The sequence below is a fragment of the Oryx dammah genome, unplaced genomic scaffold (assembly GCF_014754425.2).
Source record: "Oryx dammah isolate SB20612 unplaced genomic scaffold, SCBI_Odam_1.1 HiC_scaffold_3, whole genome shotgun sequence".
NCBI classification, from domain to species: domain Eukaryota; kingdom Metazoa; phylum Chordata; class Mammalia; order Artiodactyla; family Bovidae; genus Oryx; species Oryx dammah.
In genome coordinates this window covers 25,684,528-25,690,527 of record NW_024070187.1, presented here as the reverse complement: position 1 = coordinate 25,690,527, position 6,000 = coordinate 25,684,528, and positions in this window count along the sequence as shown.

Here is a 6,000-nt window from a genome sequence, read left to right as displayed (position 1 = left end):
TTTTAACTTGTTATTACGTAGCGGAAAACTAAAGTTTAAACAGAAGATTGGCAGATTGCTTTATGGTTTAATCTAGAACCAGAACTCGGGCTAATGGAAGAGAGAAAGACTAATAGCGATCTGCAGGTGATTGTGCTGCGTTCCCAGTGTTGGGAGACAATTCTTCATGGGTGTCTTGCATTTCTGTACTTCTGTGAAGAGCTTTCGTCTCCATCTCTTCAAGGATGTTCACCTAGCATACTTGTAAGAGAGACAGTGCCTCCCACTGGAGGCAGGGGCAGGTTTTTGTACCATGGGAATAATAGAAAGACTTTGCCCCCGGGGGAAAGTTGGTCAGGATTGCTTGCAGTCCCCTTATAAAGTTGGGGGACTCCTGGGACTTCTGTGGCAGTGCAGTAGTTAGGACTTAGTGCTTTCATGGTGGTAGGCCCAGGTTCAGTTTCTGGTTGGGCAACTAAGATCCTGCAAGATGTGTGGCATGGCCAAAAAAAAGGCGGCAGGGTGGTGCGGGGGGATTCCTGAGCTCTCTGGACAGGGTACTCTCTACCCAGAAACAAAGATCTGTTTATCCTCCTTTGACTTGCTCAAAGCCACAGCCTGGTCGGGTGCTAGAGACAGAGGTTCCCAATTCCATGGAAAAGAGATGTCATCAAGTAAGTTTGAATGTGGTGAGTTCTCCCAGACAGGTTGCTGCAAAACCGCATCTTGGTGGGCTTAAGAGTTCTGAGGGGACCTCCCTGAGAACGCTGATTTAAGTGAGGTCTGGGGGAGAAGAGCAGGTTGACCCTTTTCATCTCTGCAAAGTCTCCGTGATGTAGGCATGATTATCTCCATCTTATGAGGCAGGCACTGAGGGCTGAAGAGAGAAACCACACCCACACTGTCATCAGTGGCCAAAGCTCTGGGTGCAACCAGCACACCGTCTGTGACTTTATTTTGCTACACATGGACTAAGCGATTTGAAGAGCCTTTCACTGAGCACAGACTATGTGATATCCACCAGGGTCAGCAAGTGACCAGCTAGGGTCACTTGCTGAGCCATAGACACGGCGTCACTAAGGCACATGCTCCTCTGTTCAGTTCAACTCCAGTTCTTTCCACGACACAGTCAATAAAAGAACCAACATCTCCTCCAGGCTTTGCTCTGCCCTGCAGGTGGGAGGAATGAGCCCTGCCTTATTCTTTGTTCTTGTTTTAATACCTCCTGCTCTCCCCTTCTCTTGCTCTAGAATTCAGTATTAACAGAATGTTTCATATACATAAGGCTCAAAATGTGCATTTAGCTTGAGAAACAGCAGAACATGAAATTGCCCCTGAGAAAGATGCCCGGCCTCTACCAGGAAGAGAACACTTATATCACCAATGATGCAGAATCTATGCCAAAATGGACCTATACAGACACATCTACTAAGATGACCTTCCCTTAGTTCCCCCCGCACTTAGTTGCTGGTCACTGGCCCCCAACACACTGCCCCAGCCCAGACCCCTCTGTCTTGTCATCCCCACAAATTATTGCTCTTTGTGTAACAAGGTATTTAAGCTTTTGATCCTAATAATTCCTGGTCTTCATTTTCCTTTTGAAGACTCCCATATTCATGTAAAACAATAAATTTGTATGTTTTTTTCCTTGTTAAAAAAAAAAAAAAAATTGTGTGCTGAGTGTCCCCATTACCAATTATTCTAGGAAGCAGACTAAAGAAAGCATCAGCAGAAATTAAATTAGAATAAATTAGAATGTGAAGTCAGAGTCCTGAGATGCTCTTTCCTAAAATGGCCTGACAGACCCTTGAGAGTCGTTCTGTCATTCAGGCTTTCACACTCCAGGCATGTCACGGGGGAGAGCTTGCAGCTCTGCACTAGAGACGCCTCGTGGAGTCAGGCGTCTCCATCGTGGCAGGTCTGGGCTGTGCTGTAACTGGCATTCTAATTCAGAACGTAAACAAAAATGTTAAGCTGGAGCTGCTGCTGCTGCTAGGTCGCTTCAGTCGTGTCCGACTCTGTGTGACCCCATAAACGGCAGCCCACCAGGCTTCCCTGTCCCTGGGATTCTCCAGGCAAGAACACTGGAGTGGGCTGCCATTTCCTTCTCCATAATCTGGAGCAGAAGACATTAATTTTTCCTCTTTCTACTTGGGTACAAATCTTGACTGAAACAATTTTCGATTAAAAAAAAATAAAATTTAAATGTCTATGGTAAAGTATTCATTTGGTGCCACAAATGAGATGCTTTTAAATCCTTTGATCTAGTCATTCCATACTATTAGGACTCAGAGTTAGTCACTCCGTCGTGTCCTACTCTTTGCAACCCCATGGACTGTAGCCCGCCAGGCTCCTCTGTCCATGGGATTCTCCAGGCAAGAATACTGGAGTGGGTTGCCATGCCATCCTCCAGGGGATCTTCCCAATCCAGGGATCAAACCCTGGTCCCCCACATCGCAGGCAGATTCTTTACCATCTGAGCCACCAGGGTATCTATGTACAAAGTGTAAGAAATGTATGAGAAAGTTCACTGTATTGTTATTTAATTGGGAAGAGTCTAAATTTCAAATAGTGATGGGTTGATTAATTCAATTATAGTTTATCTGCATCAGGACTTCTCAAACTTTTTGGTCTCAGGAACCCTTTAAATGGCTTAAGCCCCTGAAGAGTTTTTGTGTCTGTGGGTTATTTCCATGAATATTTACTATATTAGAAATTAAAAGGGAGAAATAAACACAAAAATACACACATATTCCATTAGCTGTCAGAGTGATATCATATCATCATGTAGTCTCTGAAAAATGACACTGTATACTCGGAGAGAAGGTACCAGAAAGGGAAATGATGTCCTATTATACTATGAAAAAATTTTGAGCTTGTGGACTTGAGAGGGTCTTGGGAAACTCCCAAATTCTCTTCACCACATCTTGTGGACCCTTGATTGATACAATAGAGTAGTATATCAGTTCAGTTCAGTCGCTCAGTCGCGTGCTCTTTGCGGCCCCATGAATTGCAGCACTCCAGGCCTCCCTGTCCATCACCAACTCGCAGAGTTCACTCAGACTCATGTCCATCGAGTTGGTGATGCCATCCAGCCATCTCATCCTCTGTTGTCCCCTTCTCCTCCTGCCCCCAATCCCTCCCAGCATCAGAGTCTTTTCCAACGAGTCAACTCTTCGCATGAGGTGGCCAAAGTACTGGAGTGTTTCAGCTTCAGCATCAGTCCTTCCAATGAACACCCAGGACTGATCTCCTTCAGAATGGACTGGTTGGATCTCCTTGCAGTCCAAGGGACTCTCAAGAGTCTTCTCCAACACCACAGTTCAAAAGCATCAATTCTTTGGTGCTCAGCCTTCTTCACAGTCCAACTCTCACATCCATACATGACCACAGGAAAAACCATAGCCTTGACTAGATGGACCTTTGTTGGCAAAGTAATGTCTCTGCTTTTGAATATGCTATCTAGGTTGGTCATAACTTTCCTTCCAAGGAGTAAGCGTCTTTTAATTTCATGGCTGCAATCACCATCTTCAGTGATTTTGGAGCCCCCCAAAATAAAGTCAGCCGCTGTTTCCCCACTGTTTCATTTCCCATGAAGTGATGGGACCAGATGCCATGATCTTAGTTTTCTGAATGTTGAGCTTTAATCCAACTTTTTCACTCTCCTCTTTCACTTTCATCAAGAGGCTTTTTAGTTCAGTATATAGAGTATAGTAAATTTAAAATGTTATTGTATAAAATATTCACTGACATTGAAAATGCTGTTTTTTAAAAAGTAGATTAAAGAATAGTATAAATCATATTATACAATTTAAAACAAATATGAAAGTAATGGAAAGACACACACAGTAACACAGCTCTACATGGTATATACCAGCATAGGCCTCTAGGTGATGAAAATACAGGTTATTTCTTTTTCTGTTTTCTGCATTGTTTTGTAATCAAAATAAAATGTATGTAACAAAGATATGCATATTGCCCAGGTATAATCACCCTTTATTTTCCTGCCCAGATATGAAAATTTCAACTTAGTAAAGATTGAGGGCAGGATAAGGGGACGACAGAGGATGAGATGGTTGGATGGCATCACCGACTCAATGGACATGAGTTTGGGTAAACTCCTGGAGTTGGTGATGGACAGGGAGGCCTGGCATGCTGCAGTCCATAGGGTCACAAAGAGTCGGACACGACTGAGCGGCTGAACTGAACATTTAGGAAAGATCTCGACCAACAATATCAATATGATAGTGGTTTTGCACAGCTCTACAGAGGCGCACCTCTAGACTGCCCTTGCCTCTCCAAGCGTGCTCTTCAAAGGACATCCACGTCCCCTGCGAACCTGCAGAGCCTCAGATTCTCTAGCCCCACTCCAGACCAGCTAAATCAGATCCAGATTATTTTTACTTTTTTTCATTGTTATTTTTTTGCTCACATCGCACAGCTTGTAGGATGTCAGTTCCCTGACCAGGGACTGAACCCTGGCAATGGCAGTGAAAGCTCAGAATCCTATTTACTAGACCACCAGAGAACTCCCAAATCCAGGTACTTTCAGTTCAGTTCTCAGTCGTGTCCGACTCTTTGCGACCCCATGAATCGCAGCACTCCAGGCTCCAGATAATTTAGATCCGAGTAAATTAAGACCCAGGTGATATATGTGTATAAAGTTTGAGATGCCCTAGTGGCATGTTCAAACCACCTGGAAGCTTTAAAACAGGGATGGGGAGGGGCTGCACGGGGGTTTGTTTAAAGGTCTTGGGTGATCCTAATGGTAACTAGAGCTGAGAACTACCATGGAACACACAAACTCCAACCTCTGCCAGCTTCAGGGCAATGTCCCCTCCTGCCACACGGCGAGCTCCATGCCAGCCCCCAGGTCATAGAAATGTCAGAGGGATGATGGAACTAGATGGAGGAAAAAGGTAGATTTTGGAACAGGAATAAAATATGGCACTTCCCACGGCCTGCAGAGCTCTAAGACTGTTTGACTTGCCAGTTTGCAAAGTTATGGTCACTTCTTTAGAAGGCCTGGGGTGTTACCAAAAAACTCACTATTGCCTTCTACAAAATGCTCTGATAGACAAGTCTGATTTTTTAAACAGATTTTTAAATTGTGAATCAGATGGCAGGGGGTTTGTAACTGCAGACACTGTCCAGCTTTACCCAAAATTCTACTTTTGCATCAGTTACCTCCTCATTCAAACCCATCTCCACAATTACCTACCCAAGTCATTCAGCAAGTTTTTGAGTGCCCGACATGGGCCGGGGACTGGCCACAATTCCTGGACTCTCCGTACCTGAACTTCTCGTGGCTAATCCATGCTTCTCCCTTCTTCTGGAAGCTCCAGGGCCTCCCCATATCCCTAGCAGCACTCACCTCCTCATTCCTGCCCTGGAGTCTCTTCCTTCGCTCTCCCTCGGGGGCCTGGGCCAGGCCTCTCTCCTTCCACGGGGGCTGCTTCCATTAGCTTGCATTCCCCCCATCTCAGCAGCACGACCTCGGTAAGCTCTGGGTGAAGTCTGTATTTTCCGCAAGTATGGTTTTATTTTTTCAGTTTACCTTTCCTCAAAAATGCATGCAGAGTGCTTACAGCAAAGTGCCTGAAACACAGTAAACTTTCAGTGAATATCGTCTTTTATTTCAAGGCTTGGAATAGCACACACACCTGTTAGCTGGCTTACAGCAGGGGTTGGTGAATTAGTGGGCTGATGGGTCACAAAGTAACAAGACTAAAGAAAGCACTGTTGTGGACATCAACTGCTTTATTTATAAGACTTTAATCCATCTCACAAGTTGCATTTAAGATGGTTTACTTCAAAGAAATACATACAGCAGTGTGACCACTTTTAATCATCATGTAATAAAACATTGCTTATGTCTTAAATGTCCCACAAAACACATCAAAGCAATTTTCAAAGAGCTTAAAGCAAATACAGAGAGCAAGTCCCAAGTCAATATGTCCATTCAAATAATAAGAGCCACATACATATTCTATACATTTCCATCCTGAAAGCCAGCAATAG